General features: G+C 35.1%; 6 non-coding genes across 6 annotated transcripts; all 6 read left to right on the top strand.

The window, feature by feature from the left end:
* Window positions 1-244: 244 nt before the first annotated feature.
* Trnae-cuc (transfer RNA glutamic acid (anticodon CUC)) lies at window positions 245-316 on the top strand. The gene has a single exon. It is a non-coding gene; the product is annotated as a tRNA-Glu (tRNA).
* A 1,713-nt stretch (window positions 317-2,029) lies between these two features.
* Window positions 2,030-2,101, top strand: Trnae-cuc (transfer RNA glutamic acid (anticodon CUC)). The gene has a single exon. It is a non-coding gene; the product is annotated as a tRNA-Glu (tRNA).
* Window positions 2,102-3,987: 1,886 nt separating this feature from the next.
* Trnae-cuc (transfer RNA glutamic acid (anticodon CUC)) lies at window positions 3,988-4,059 on the top strand. The gene has a single exon. It is a non-coding gene; the product is annotated as a tRNA-Glu (tRNA).
* A 1,200-nt stretch (window positions 4,060-5,259) lies between these two features.
* Trnae-cuc (transfer RNA glutamic acid (anticodon CUC)) lies at window positions 5,260-5,331 on the top strand. Its single transcript has one exon. It is a non-coding gene; the product is annotated as a tRNA-Glu (tRNA).
* A 1,210-nt stretch (window positions 5,332-6,541) lies between these two features.
* Window positions 6,542-6,613, top strand: Trnae-cuc (transfer RNA glutamic acid (anticodon CUC)). The gene has a single exon. It is a non-coding gene; the product is annotated as a tRNA-Glu (tRNA).
* Window positions 6,614-9,237: 2,624 nt separating this feature from the next.
* Trnae-cuc (transfer RNA glutamic acid (anticodon CUC)) lies at window positions 9,238-9,309 on the top strand. Its single transcript has one exon. It is a non-coding gene; the product is annotated as a tRNA-Glu (tRNA).
* Window positions 9,310-15,171: the final 5,862 nt, after the last annotated feature.

Below are 15,171 nucleotides of genomic sequence, written 5' to 3'. Positions count from 1 at the left end.
CTTTGGAAAAACAACCGGTTCAAAGTTAGCGTTGACCATCGCGTTCCTTTACTTCGCCCCTAGGGCCCAAACGTGGAGCAACCTTTTCTTACGTCATCCCAACACACCACAGACAAAAGAGCCCCTCGCCTCCTGTCTGGACTGTGAAATTCACTATCCGAAATCCGCCAGTCCTCCAGCAGATGCATGGTGCAACAGCACCTGACAATCAATCATATAAAAACTATTCGTCTTTGGGTCAATCTCCCAAGTGGTCTAGTGGTTAGGATTTCGCGCTCTCACCGCGACGGCCGGGGTTCGATTCCCCGCTTGGGAAGATTTTTTTTTCTTTGTTAGGTTTAATGTAGAGTTTTTGTTTGTTTATCTTTTTTTTCATACGCTTGTTTCACACCCTCTTATTTTAATTAACTTATGTATTTATTTATTCTTTTTTTATTTGTTTATTCTTTCATTGATTTCATTCTTTATATATTTTATTAAATCCATTTAATTATTTTGTTTATTAAGTTATTTATTAAGTTTGAAGTATTGATTAATTCACTTATTTAACTATTTTTTATTCATAGCCATGTATATGAATTTACTTATATTTATGAATTTGTTTATTTATCTATTCATTTATGAACCGACTAGGTAATTAAATCAATTATTATTCATTTCTCTATTTATAATTCAATTTTATGATCAGTATTTTTTTGTTTTTTGAGGTAGGGGGGGGGGGGGTTGTTTAGACTGACGTGTACATATATGCAGGTTTGACATCCGAACGCAGTTATGGGCCTATTTTAACATTGTTTTAATGGACAATATTTTGCGTCATTTAAAAAAAAAAAGATTTCCCCATTACAAAAATGAATCAATAATGACTTGGGTTATCAGAACTGCAAATAAGGGCATGTCGGTTTTGACATATTTTTTTGTAGTTCAGTTAAACAGATTTTTTTCTTTTAATAAAGGAAATGAGGATATAATAATAATAATAATAATAATAATAATAATAATAATAATAATAATAATAATAATAATACTACTACTACTACTACTACTACTACTACTACTACTACTACTACTACTAATAATAATAATAATAATAATAATAATAATAATAATAATAATAATAATAATAATAATAATAATAATAATAATATAATAATAATGTTTGACTCTTTATCGTGCCGTCCTGTTTAAAAAACATATTTCTTCATTTATTGTCTATTTCATTTCTAATAATAATATTAACTGGCGTTTATTTATTTGTATTAATTAATTAACTTATTAATGGTTTTAATAGGAGGCATAACATTACAGAAACTGGGATATAATTATCTCTAATTAATTTTGTTGTTTGCTGAGGAAAAGTTTTCATCCCGAAACTTTTCTCGTTATGTATTGTGTTCTAGTTTGAAACTGAACACTTGATGAATTGTACAACACACAACCTATAGTAAGTAATCTTTTAGGGGGACTTGAGTGAGAACTAATCACCCTATTGACAGTCTAAAAACAAACAGCAAAGAGCCAAGGGAAGCGGGTGTTGGATTTGTTTTGTTGGGTTTTAATTTTTGGGTTATTTGTTTGTATTTGTGTGCTTTTTTGTGTTGCTGTTGTTGGTAATATTTTGACGATGTTATATTTTATTCCAGTTGTGAAAGATGACATACACTTTTTTATTTTAATTTTAGTATTATCTATTTATAGAAAATCTATTTAATTATTTATTTAGGTATTTGAGTCCTGATAATTTAAATAAGGGATACTCTGATTCTTGACATATCTATATTTATTAGTAATTCAAGTTTAAGGAAGGTGATAATTAAAGTAAGAATAACAAGTTTACAAAAACCGGGATAAACTCTAATTAAAATTCAATAGAGTTATGAATGGGAGGTCAAGAGAAACCCGCCTGAGGCCTGAAGTCGAGCAGACGACAAACAGAGTAGGCTCACATTGTGCGGTGAAGAGAGACAGGTCTGTGATGTAAGCGGCTTCTGAGTTAATCACTTAAAAACTTTTCGTCACATGTTTGAGTTCCCAAGTGGTCTAGTGGTTAGGATTTCGCGCTCTCACCGCGACGGCCGGGGTTCGATTCCCCGCTTGGGAAGATAATTTTTCTTTTCTTTTCTTTTTTTTCCCTTTCTTGTAGATTGTTAATATTTGATTTGAAGTTCAGTGTATTATTATGTTTTTCTTTACGATTAGATACATTTTTGAATCGCCCGTTTTAAAATCTTTTTATTATTTAAACTTCTTTTGCTTTACATTATTTTCATTTCATATATTTAATTATTTATTTGCTGTGCGTTCAGGCTTTTTCTCCTAGGTCTAACTTTTCATTACCGCCACCCCTCCCCTCCCCTCTCTTTTCTCTAATCTTCTTTCCTATATTGTTCTGTGAAACTGAATATTATATCTTTAAAACTAGAATGTAATAATAATGTACTTTATTCATCCAAAAGGTAATTTGTGTAAAGATCAGCAGAAGAGCGTAATTGACGTCACTTAGATCTTTGTTACTGTTTTTAAACAGCCATTTTGGTGATCAGTTTTCACTAAATTATATACATCTGACATAAACGTTCAAGGTTACATATAATTTTGTGTGTAAGTACTTTACATCCGACTGGTGGATGTTGTGAATATTTTACCTAAACGTATAGCATCAATAATAATGATAATAATAATAATAATAATAATAATAATAATAATAATAAAAATAATATAATAATAATATAATAATAATAATAATAATAGTAATAATAACAATAACAACAACAAAATAAAATAATAATAATAATAATAATAATAAAATATAATAATAATAATAATAATAATAATAATAATAATAACTAAAAAAACAACAAAAATAATAATAATAATAAATAATAAAACAAACAATAACAATAATAATAATAATAATAATAATAATAATAATAATAATAATAATAATAATAATAATAATAATAATAATAATAATAATAATAATATAATAATGGACTCTTTTAATAGGGTCCCGGTATCCTCAACCATGAGGCTCTTGCGCTTTACGTCAACATAAGATATTTAAAATAATACACGACATCAAAAAAGAAATATTATTTACATGGTTTCTTGAAAACAGACAATGATTTGGACTCCCGGATGCTCTGTGGAATGGTGTTCCATACAGACAAATCAAAATGACAAAAGGACCGTGTTCCCGCCTTAACATAATATTACCGTCAATACGCTTCAACAGCCGTAACGTCACTTCCCTCGTAATGACGCATGGTAACTTAGTAACTGGCTCTAAACTATCGGAACAATGGCGGATGCCCTTATGAAATATTTCTCCGACGAGCATAAAAGCGTATCCAGAGGAAATAAAACATTATAAATCTGATCATGTTTTGATTTTTACACATTTTGATCACAAGACATATGAAAAGTTCTATATAAAAAGTACCGATTTTCTTTGTTTATAACCACGATGGCCGCCGCTGCTGGGCGACGTGACATCAGACTATTGAATCCAATTGTATCATTATTTCTTAGATTCATTTTATATGGTCATTTCTATTTATTAAATTAATCAATTTATTTGATGTGATTATTCATATATCTATCTTCCAATCAACTTATAGCCCGTTTCAATATTCATGGTCGCCACATTTGGCCTTTTCTTTGAAACCGTCTGATAAATTTCGTTGTGATTTGACATGATGATTTAGATTGAACTACACCTTACGAATTACTATATTCTGCTCTTTGGAAAAACAACCGGTTCAAAAGTTAGCGTTGACCATCGCGTTCCTTTACTTCGCCCCTAGGGCCCAAACGTGGAGCAACCTTTTCTTACGTCATCCCAACACACCACAGACAAAAGAGCCCCTCGCCTCCTGTCTGGACTGTGAAATTCACTATCCGAAATCCGCCAGTCCTCCAGCAGATGCATGGTGCAACAGCACCTGACAATCAATCATATAAAAACTATTCGTCTTTGGATCAATGTCCCAAGTGGTCTAGTGGTTAGGATTTCGCGCTCTCACCGCGACGGCCGGGGTTCGATTCCCCGCTTGGGAAGATTTTTTTTTTTTTGGTTAGGTTTATTGTACAGTTTTTATATGTTTATCTTTTTTTTTTCATACGTTTGTTTCACACCCTCTCATTTTAATTGGCTATGCATTTATTTACTCTTTCCTTATTTATTTCTTTATTTATATAAATTTTAAACATTTTAATGTGTTTATTCTTTCATTTTATTTATATTTTATTAAATCCATTTATTTTTCTGTTTATTAAGTTATTTATTAAGTTGTAAGTATTGATTAATTCACTTATTTATCTATTATTTATTCATAGCCATGTGTTTAGTTTTATATATTAATTTATTTTCTATTAGGCTGCCTCTATTCTCATCCCCCCCCCCCCCCCCCCCCGGCCGATTGATTACCGAAAAAAACGTCGCCGGCTTTTGCGATTTGGATTTGATTGATTTTTTTTTTAATTGTGCAACTTGTGACAAGAAACTTAACAAATTACTGCATTACAACCTTTGGATTAAACATACAACCATTGTGGACTACTATTATGAAGACTAGCATCCTAGACTAGGGGATGAGAATAGTCACTTCGTTTCTATTAATTCATTACCGATTTATTAAATCAATTATTTTCATCTCTCCATTTATTAATTCTATTTTATGGTCAGTATTTTTTTTTGGGGGGGGGGGGGGGGGGTGTTTGTTTAGACCGACGTATAGGGTAAGGTGGGGGGGATTCCACACCCGGGGTAATTCCACACCCACATTCATTATATCTACTTATTCGCAGAAAGAATGAAAAAAAAAATAACAATTGGAAACTGTTCAAAGTTTTAACTACCTTTGAATGCTATTTCCTGTTTAAACACATGAAGCAGCCACTTTTACAACTGTCGAATTCTGACAATTTTACAAGTGTTTACAAACCCGTTGAAGCTGAAGGTAAGTGCAACACTCATGATTTTCAAATATGGCAAAAACAACCGGTTCAAAAGTTAGCATTGAACATCGCTTTCCTTTACGCCGCCCCCTGGGGCCCAAACTTGGAGCAACCTTCTCTTACGTCATCCTATATTAGAACACACACCACAGACAAAAAAGCCCCTCAGCTTGGATTTGAATTCACTATCCGAAATCCGCCAGTACTCCTTCCAGCAGACGTCGAACGAAAACTCACCTTGCATGGTGCAACAGCTCCTGATATTTGATCATATAAAAACTATTCGTCTTAGGATCAAGCTCCCAAGTGGTCTAGTGGTTAGGATTTCGCGCTCTCATCGCGACGGCCGGGGTTCGATTCCCCGCTTGGGAAGAATTTTTTTTTTTTGGTTAGGTTTATTGTACAGTTTTTATATGTTTATCTTTTTTTTTCATACGTTTGTTTCACACCCTCTCATTTTAATTGGCTATGCATTTATTTACTCTTTCCTTATTTATTTCTTTATTTATATAAATTTTAAACATTTTAATGTGTTTATTCTTTCATTTTATTTATATTTTATTAAATCCATTTATTTTTCTGTTTATTAAGTTATTTATTAAGTTGTAAGTATTGATTAATTCACTTATTTATCTATTATTTATTCATAGCCATGTGTTTAGTTTTATATATTAATTTATTTTCTATTAGGCTGCCTCTATTCTCATCCCGCCCCCCCCCCCCCCCCCCCCCCCGGCCGATTGGATTACCGAAAAAAACGTCGCCGGCTTTTTGCGATTTGGAATTGATTGATTTTTTTTTTTAATTGTGCAACTTGTGACAAGAAACTTAACAAATTACTGCATTACAACCTTTGGATTAAACATACAACCATTGTGGACTACTATTATGAAGACTAGCATCCTAGACTAGGGGATGAGAATAGTCACTTCGTTTCTATTAATTCATTACCGATTTATTAAATCAATTATTTTCATCTCTCCATTTATTAATTCTATTTTATGTCATATTTATTTTTGGGTGATTTGGGGGGGGGGGGGGTGTTTGTTTAGACCGACGTATAGGGTAAGGTGGGGGGATTCCACACCCGGGGTAATTCCACACCCACATTCATTATATCTACTTATTCGCAGAAAGAATGAAAAAAAAAAATAACAATTGGAAACTGTTCAAAGTTTTAACTACCTTTGAATGCTATTTCCTGTTTAAACACATGAAGCAGCCACTTTTACAACTGTCGAATTCTGACAATTTACAAGTGTTTACAAACCCGTTGAAGCTGAAGGTAAGTGCAACACTCATGATTTTCAAATATGGCAAAAACAACCGGTTCAAAAGTTAGCATTGAACATCGCTTTCCTTTACGCCGCCCCCTGGGGCCCAAACTTGGAGCAACCTTCTCTTACGTCATCCTATATTTAGAACACACCACAGACAAAAAAGCCCCTCAGCTTGGATTTGAATTCACTATCCGAAATCCGCCAGTACTCCTTCCAGCAGACGTCGAACGAAAACTCACCTTGCATGGTGCAACAGCTCCTGATATTTGATCATATAAAAACTATTCGTCTTAGGATCAAGCTCCCAAGTGGTCTAGTGGTTAGGATTTCGCGCTCTCACCGCGACGGCCGGGGTTCGATTCCCCGCTTGGGAAGAATTTTTTTTTTTTTGGTTAGGTTTATTGTAGAGTTTATGTTTATCTTTTTTTTTCATACGCTTGTTTCACACCCTCTTATTTTAATTAACTTATGTATTTATTTATTCTTTTTTTTTATTTGTTTATTCTTTCATTTATTTCATTCTATATATATTTTATTAAGTCCATTAATGATTTTGTTTATTAAGTTATTTATCAAGTTTTAAGTATTAATTAATTCACTTCTTTAACTATTTTTTATTCATAGCCATGTGTATGAATTTACTTTTATTTATTAATTTGTTTATTTATCTATTAATTCATTAACCGATTAAAATCAATTATCATTCATTTCTCTATTTATTTATTTTATTTTATGGTCAGTATTTTTTGTTGCTTTGTTTTCTTTTGTTTTTGTTGGGTTTTTTTGTTTGTTTTTTTGGGTGGGGTAGGTGTTGGTTTAGACCGACGTGTACATATATGCAGGTCTGACATCCGAACGCAGTTATGGGCTTAGTTTAACATTGTTGTAATGGATAATATTTTTTAAAAAAGATTTCCCCATTACAAAAGTGAAAAGGGGGCGGGGGGGGGGGGGGGTGGTGTTTGTTTAGACTGACGTGTACATATATGCAGGTCTGATATTATTATTTATATTTTCTTATTTTGTTGACAACTTTATTAATATTGATATCAATTGATTTTGTAGCCTTTATTAAGATTATTTGTTATCTATTTGTATCATTGATTAATAATTTAAATTAAGTAATTATAGCGCTATACAAACTGTAATATAATTGTCTCTACCGGATTTGGTTGTTAACTGGGGAAGGGTTTTGATTCCGAAACGTTCCCTGCTAAGTATGATTTCGCTGTATTTTGAAACTATTATTTATTCATTTATTTATGTGTTTATCTATTTATATATTTTTGTTCCATAAAAACAGAGATAAAATCTAGCAATGACTATGAAAAATGTTTTTTTCTCTTTTTGAGGAAAATTTTTGTCTAAAATCCAAGCCCTATCTCCACTGAGTAAAAATGTTTTTGAATTTTGAAAATCCATTCATAAATAAACAAGTTATGCAGTTTCAAAGGTGTCATTTATTTGGATGACCCGCAAAGAGGAAAAAAACGCGAAAATATGGGACGCTTTTTCGGCATTTTTTTTCGACCTTTGGTTGTATCTTGCGTAATAAGTGGATTAAAAGATTGATACTTGAAGAGCAAATTAGGATGGTGTTTTGTAAAATACGGGAAAAGTACTCGTCATATTCAAATGAAATTTTACAACCAAAAAGAAGAAATGTTCATGTATTACCTTGTCAGTTGTCAGCGACAAAACCTCCACGCCCGGGAGTTTTAGAAATATTTTACTCCAAAGAGTAAAAATCTATTTTTAACGGTCTTCTGGTAATTGCACGAGTTTTGTCGCTTGACATAATCTAAAATGACCTTTTTTTCTAACTGTGTGCCAACTTTCAGTCATATTCATCGATAAACAGCGTCGTAATTAATTTTTAAAAATAGCATATACGAAACGGCTTCGTCCCATATTTTGACGCGAATTCGGGCACTTCGTGAGCGAAAAAGAGGCCCAAAGATTTGTGCGGGATAGTCATTGCTATAAAATCTGTCTTCGTGGATTCTATGGCGGTTGAAAAAAACGCGCACCAATTAATAATTTATCAGGTCACAATACAACGTTTTGCTATCTCACAGGATTGTGACCACACCGTGTACACGCGAAGACATCGGTAACTTATACTTAGTTATAGCCTGACACGAGAATCCTCTAGGACTTTTGACGTCATTTTTTTTGCTGTTGCAGCGTCAAGTCCCTTGAGCGCAAGGAAACCAGTAATCCCATTGGTTGAACTGTTGAATACAACTCTCGATTTGCTTTCTTTTGCGGCCAAAGACTTGTCTTTTGACGGACTTGTCAGGCTATAAGTGGTTACGGCACACGTGAGCGACTTGTCAGCAAGTTTTTTAGTGGTAGACTGTCGTCAAAAGAAATGGGTAATAAGCGAACGCACTTATTCTCAGGTCTGATACTGATAGCCCAGCTTATTATGGACCCATTGTTGTAATAGAAATCTCAAAAAAATGACGCAAAATATTGTGCATTACATCAATGTTAATTAAACTAGGCCCATAATTGCGTTCGGATATCGGACCTGCATAATATGTACACGTCGGTAGTAAACATTATCTAATACGAGTAGGTACTTAAGAAGTTTCTGGATATAAAGAATGGTAAATTATCGGTTAACGCTACGGAAACCGCGATAAACCCAAACACTGACTATGAACTGTGAATAACTCATTATAGATAGTTCGAAGATGACGTCACTCAGGTCTTTGTTATTGTTTTTGCCATCCGCGTTTATGAGTAATGCTCACTGAACTGTATTAACCTGACTATAAACGTTCATAGATACACATAGTTTTGTGTGTTGGTCCGTTATACTTCCGGATGGCAATGTTATGAGCTTCTTAGCCAAGCGCATACACTCATTACGTAACATTGAGTCCTGAGAAATCCGCCCGAAGTCAAACAAACAAAAGCTCACCAAAACGGTGGAAGCTGACCTGACCCTGAATGAATCACATGTAAACTTTTCGTGCTCTCGACAGGTTCCCAAGTGGTCTAGTGGTTAGGATTTCGCGCTCTCACCGCGACGGCCGGGGTTCGATTCCCCGCTTGGGAAGATAACCTTTTTTTCCCCTTGTTATTAATATTTGTTATAGTTTCAATCATTTTAGAACATCCTATTATTGTTGATGTTTTCTTTTTTATATAAAAAAAATAAATTTTGTGAAATTATTTCTAAATCAATTTTTTAAAAAATATTTGATTAATATTGCTTTTGGCTTTTTTTTCTCTTTTATTTTGCTTTAGTTGTTTTGGTTGGGTTTTTTTTTTTTTTTTTTTTTTTTTTTTTTGTTTTTTTTTTTTTTTTTTTTTTTGTTACTTTCTTTGTTCGTTCTTGTCTGTTTTTTTTTTTTTTAATTTTTGTTTGCCCTGCTTTTTCAAGTATCTAGGGAATGGAACATCTACATAGCAAACGTTTGGTGTCAGAAACAAAACTTCTCCTATTTAATTTTCTTACGTTGACAGTACCGTACAGCTTCTTTTTTCTCTCTAACTTGATTGCATTTTAGGTTAATTGCTTTTTTTTTTTTCATTGATCTATCACTTTATTAGTAATATTATTGTTATATCTATTTGCTTATAAATCAAGCTATTGATAGATTTATATATTATTTTGATAAAATAATATTAATATTCAATTATTAATTCATTTAGTATTTATTTATTTATCATTAATTAATCAATTAATTAATTAATTCATTCATTCATTCATTCATTCATTCATACATTCGTTTTATTTATATCAAAATAGTAAGCTGTGTTTTCCCTTATCGAAAGACAAGGAAAATGTGATAGTCCTCGACATTTTGGTTTTGTTTATTCGCGTTAAGAACGCTATCTATCATCTCATTTGTGTTTGGTGTCTCATTCATCGTGTTTTGTTGGTAAAGGGGAAATCCGAAACAACCATATGATCTGTCTTTCTAATTTAAAGTGAAGCTTTCATTCCATTTTATTATTAAAATTTATTTCTTCGACCTACAAGCGCAAACATCCAAATGGTTTTAGACATTTTAGCAACGTACAGTACGGCTACGTGGTCTTGTGGTATGACTCTCGGAGTGTCCTGGGTTCGAGCCTCGCTCGGCGCATAGTCGAGTCCTTGGCAAAGGCTCTTAACTCACATTCTCTCAACGTACTCGGGTGTAAAATTAGTACCAGGCCGGTAACAGCGTTGTTGCCGTCGAAATAAAATTGTAAAATGTCGCCTTACAAGAGGGGGCCTTATCTCGTTCAACATGTTACTTGGAAGTGGAACTATTGTTCAGAGACCGTATGTAAATTGTAAAGCACTTCGTGAACACCTTTAGTGGATATTGCGCTATATAAAAGGCTAACATTTGTTCTTTTTCTTTCTTTTTCTCAGTGGAATCCCGATAAAGCCAATACCGTGGAACCACCGTGGGCTGAACTAACGGGACCCCCAGTTAACCGAGAATAATATAGGTACTGGAATTCTTGAATTCTACAGCAATTCTTCCCATGCATCTGGCACGGGGTCACTCATTCTTACAGACTACGGAAGGGGGATCTCGCTAAAAAAACCCCGATACACCACCGGGATTGTTCCCAGTATCTCAACGAAATTATTTACAGTACAGGGAATAAAATAAAATAGTTTGTATCCGAAATGTTTCACTGAAGAGATACCCAGCCAGGGTCTGGGCAAAATCAAGTCGAAATGCCAGAGCCAGAGATAAAGATTTGTTTTGTTTGTTTTTAAGGGTTTTCTTTACGGCGCTTGCAACATATTTAGGTCATCTTAGCGCAAGTAAAAAGAAAGAAAACTGGATTGTAAAACAATCTAGTTTCTAGATGTACAATTAAAAGGACTTGAGGAAAAAGTAAGACATGGGGAAATGGTTCAAATCAAATGTAAATTCCAAGAGCACACTATTAAAGTTCTTAGTTTGAGATCACCTAAAAGTAAAAGTCTCATCCAGACACAAGCACAGAGGATATTTTTTTTGTTTTTTTTTGTTTTGTTGTTAAGGGTTTTACGGCGCTTGTCACACATCTAGGTCATATCAGAACCAGTAAAAAAGGAATAAAATTGGAAGGCAAAGACCTTGACGTGCAATTAAAAGGACTTGAAAAAAAAAGAGGAAAAACTAAGACAACAGGGAATGTTTTTTTTAAGGGTTTTACGGCGCTTGCAATGCAACACATTTAGATTATAACAGTGCCAGTAGAAAAGAAGAAAACGGGATAGTAAAAAGTTCTGGAATTACAATTAAAGTACCCAAGAAAAGTTAAGACAAAGGGGAATTGGTTCAAATAGGGAACAGATGTAGATTCCAAGAGCACACTATCAAAGTACTTAGTTGGAGATCACCTAAATGTCTCACCCAGTCACAAGCACAGGTCTCCACTGAGAGGAATACACTCAAAGGTTTACAAATCATATTTAATACGTAAACAAAACATAAAACAGGATATAACAGAGAGATGATTTACAAGGAAAAAAATATCATCTCCCAAAACTCTAACTATACATTTGACTGTCTCCCTTCCAGCTAGGGTATCCGACCAGGGCCTGGACAAAACCAAGTAATCTCATTCCAAGACAAAGACAGAAAGAAAGTTGGAAAACAGATTAGGGGGATAGAAGAAACGGCAAGTACTTCCCTGCCCACTATGGGAGGTCAAGAACCTCACCCAGGGGGAATGTTTCAAATTGAGAACAGATTTAGATTCCAAGAGCACACTCTCGGTGTACTTAATTTGAGATAACCTAAAAGTCTCAACCAGACACCAGTAAGATATGAAGTGAGTAGAAAAGTGCCAGAAGACAATAGAGAATAAAAATCGCGGCGGTGGTGGGGTTTGAACCTGCGACCTTATTGGTACGACAACTCCGCCTGGCAGGTGAGAGCGTGGCTCTACCGTGTGAGCTATCCACGAACACAAAAATATTCGTTTCAAACCCAAAGTCATTTCTAGATCCCTCTCTCACCCACTTCTTGAGATCGCCGATTCGTTCACCACCATCGCGAAGTAATTTTGACCAGCAGTTAAGCCTAATAGCCAATATTCTCATCACAAACATATAACATAGAAACGATTGAGACATTGAGTATGCTCCGGTGTATGGGGTGAATTTTTAATTCAGAAAAGTGAGTGGAGCAGGCACTTATGTTGGTAACAACAAGATATGAAGTGAGTAGAAAAGTGCCAGAAGACAATAGAGAATAAAAATTTTTTTCGCGGCGGTGGTGGGGTTTGAACCTGCGACCTTATTGGTACGACAACTCCGCCTGGCAGGTGAGAGCGGGCTCTACCGTGTGAGCTATCCACGAACACAAAAATATTCGTTTCAAACCCAAAGTCATTTCTAGATCCCTCTCTCACCCACTTCTTGAGATCGCCGATTCGTTCACCACCATCGCGAAGTAATTTTGACCAGCAGTTAAGCCTAATAGCCAATATTCTCATCACAAACATATAACATAGAAACGATTGAGACATTGAGTATGCTCCGGTGTATGGGGTGAATTTTTAATTCAGAAAAGTGAGTGGAGCAGGCACTTATGTTGGTAACAACAAGATATGAAGTGAGTAGAAAAGTGCCAGAAGACAATAGAGAATAAAATTTTTTTTCGCGGCGGTGGTGGGGTTTGAACCTGCGACCTTATTGGTACGACAACTCCGCCTGGCAGGTGAGAGCGTGGCTCTACCGTGTGAGCTATCCACGAACACGAAAATATTCGTTTCAAACCCAAAGTCATTTCTAGATCCCTCTCTCACCCACTTCTTGAGATCGCCGATTCGTTCACCACCATCGCGAAGTAATTTTGACCAGCAGTTAAGCCTAATAGCCAATATTCTCATCACAAACATATAACATAGAAACGATTGAGACATTGAGTATGCTCCGGTGTATGGGGTGAATTTTTAATTCAGAAAAGTGAGTGGAGCAGGCACTTATGTTGGTAACAACAAGATATGAAGTGAGTAGAAAAGTGCCAGAAGACAATAGAGAATAAAAATTTTTTTCGCGGCGGTGGTGGGGTTTGAACCTGCGACCTTATTGGTACGACAACTCCGCCTGGCAGGTGAGAGCGTGGCTCTACCGTGTGAGCTATCCACGAACACAAAAATATTCGTTTCAAACCCAAAGTCGTTTCTAGATCCCTCTCTCACCCACTTCTTGAGATCGCCGATTCGTTCACCACCATCGCGAAGTAATTTTGACCAGCAGTTAAGCCTAATAGCCAATATTCTCATCACAAACATATAACATAGAAACGATTGAGACATTGAGTATGCTCCGGTGTATGGGGTGAATTTTTAATTCAGAAAAGTGAGTGGAGCAGGCACTTATGTTGGTAACAACAAGATATGAAGTGAGTAGAAAAGTGCCAGAAGACAATAGAGAATAAAAATTTTTTTTTTTTTTTTTTTCGCGGCGGTGGTGGGTTTGAACCTGCGACCTTATTGGTACGACAACTCCGCCTGGCAGGTGAGAGCGTGGCTCTACCGTGTGAGCTATCCACGAACACAAAAATATTCGTTTCAAACCCAAAGTCATTTCTAGATCCCTCTCTCACCCACTTCTTGAGATCGCCGATTCGTTCACCACCATCGCGAAGTAATTTTGACCAGCAGTTAAGCCTAATAGCCAATATTCTCATCACAAACATATAACATAGAAACGATTGAGACATTGAGTATGCTCCGGTGTATGGGGTGAATTTTTAATTCAGAAAAGTGAGTGGAGCAGGCACTTATGTTGGTAACAACAAGATATGAAGTGAGTAGAAAAGTGCCAGAAGACAATAGAGAATAAAAATTTTTTTCGCGGCGGTGGTGGGGTTTGAACCTGCGACCTTATTGGTACGACAACTCCGCCTGGCAGGTGAGAGCCAGACACCAGTACAACATCCCACTAAGAAGAGGAACACACTCAAATGTTTACACACCGTATATAATATGTTAACAAAACAATATAGTGCATGGCAGAGAGATGATTTACAAGACAAAAAATATCATCTCCCTAAACTCAACTATACATTTGACCGTTTCCATCCCAGCTAAGGTATCCGGCCAGGACCAGGCAAAACCAAGTAATCTCATCCCAAGACAGAAAGCGTGTTGGAAAAGAGATATAGGGGGATAGAAGACACAGAAAGTGCCTCCCTGTCCACTATGGGAAATGGGAGGTCAGGAACTGGAGCAAAAAATAACCAGATGTGCAGCCATGTGGTCAAGTGGTTTGATACTCGCTTTCGGATCGGAAGGTCCTGGGTTCGAGCCTCGCTCGACGCATAGTTGATTCCTTGGAAAATGCTCCTTACTCACATTCTCTCACCGTACTCAGGTGTAAAATGAGTACCTGGCTGTTAACTCATTCAAAGACAAAGACAAAATATGGAGAGAGAAGACACAACAGTGGTTGGAGAGAGGGATCGTAGCATAATATCCTTGTTATAAACAGCCGGGCGAAGAAAAACCAGAGAAACATACAACAACCAGCATATTGATAAAAAAAAAAAAAACCAAAATAAAAACCCCCAAAACACTGAGCTTGTGTATAGCAGTATCCACCAAACGTGCTTAAATCAATTTATTAGGGAAATTTTTTCTTTTTAAAAACGAACCAAACAAAAAAAACAAAAAAAAAAAAACCAACCCAAAATGAACGAACGGAAAAAAAAAGAAGTAAAATCGAACACGAAAAGTTTCTTTAAAAATTGTTTATTATAAAAAACGACGCATGGCAATGCACAACAATAAAATAATAAAGTAATGATGTAATGAACCCAATTTCAAAAATAAGAAAGGAACATTATGCATGTTATCATCAAGTACAATTCATTTAACACATAGATACAACCATTCAACTCGCATAAATGAAATTTGGGAGACAATTTTTATTGGAAAACAAAATTATTTAAATCACTCATCAAGCAAAAAC

The sequence above is a fragment of the Berghia stephanieae genome, chromosome 13 (assembly GCF_034508935.2).
Source record: "Berghia stephanieae isolate SIO BIC M18660-M18661 chromosome 13, UCSD_Bste_1.3, whole genome shotgun sequence".
NCBI lineage: Eukaryota > Metazoa > Mollusca > Gastropoda > Nudibranchia > Aeolidiidae > Berghia > Berghia stephanieae.
The sequence above is the reverse complement of the archived record's forward strand: the minus strand, read 5'-3'. Positions and strand labels throughout refer to the sequence as shown.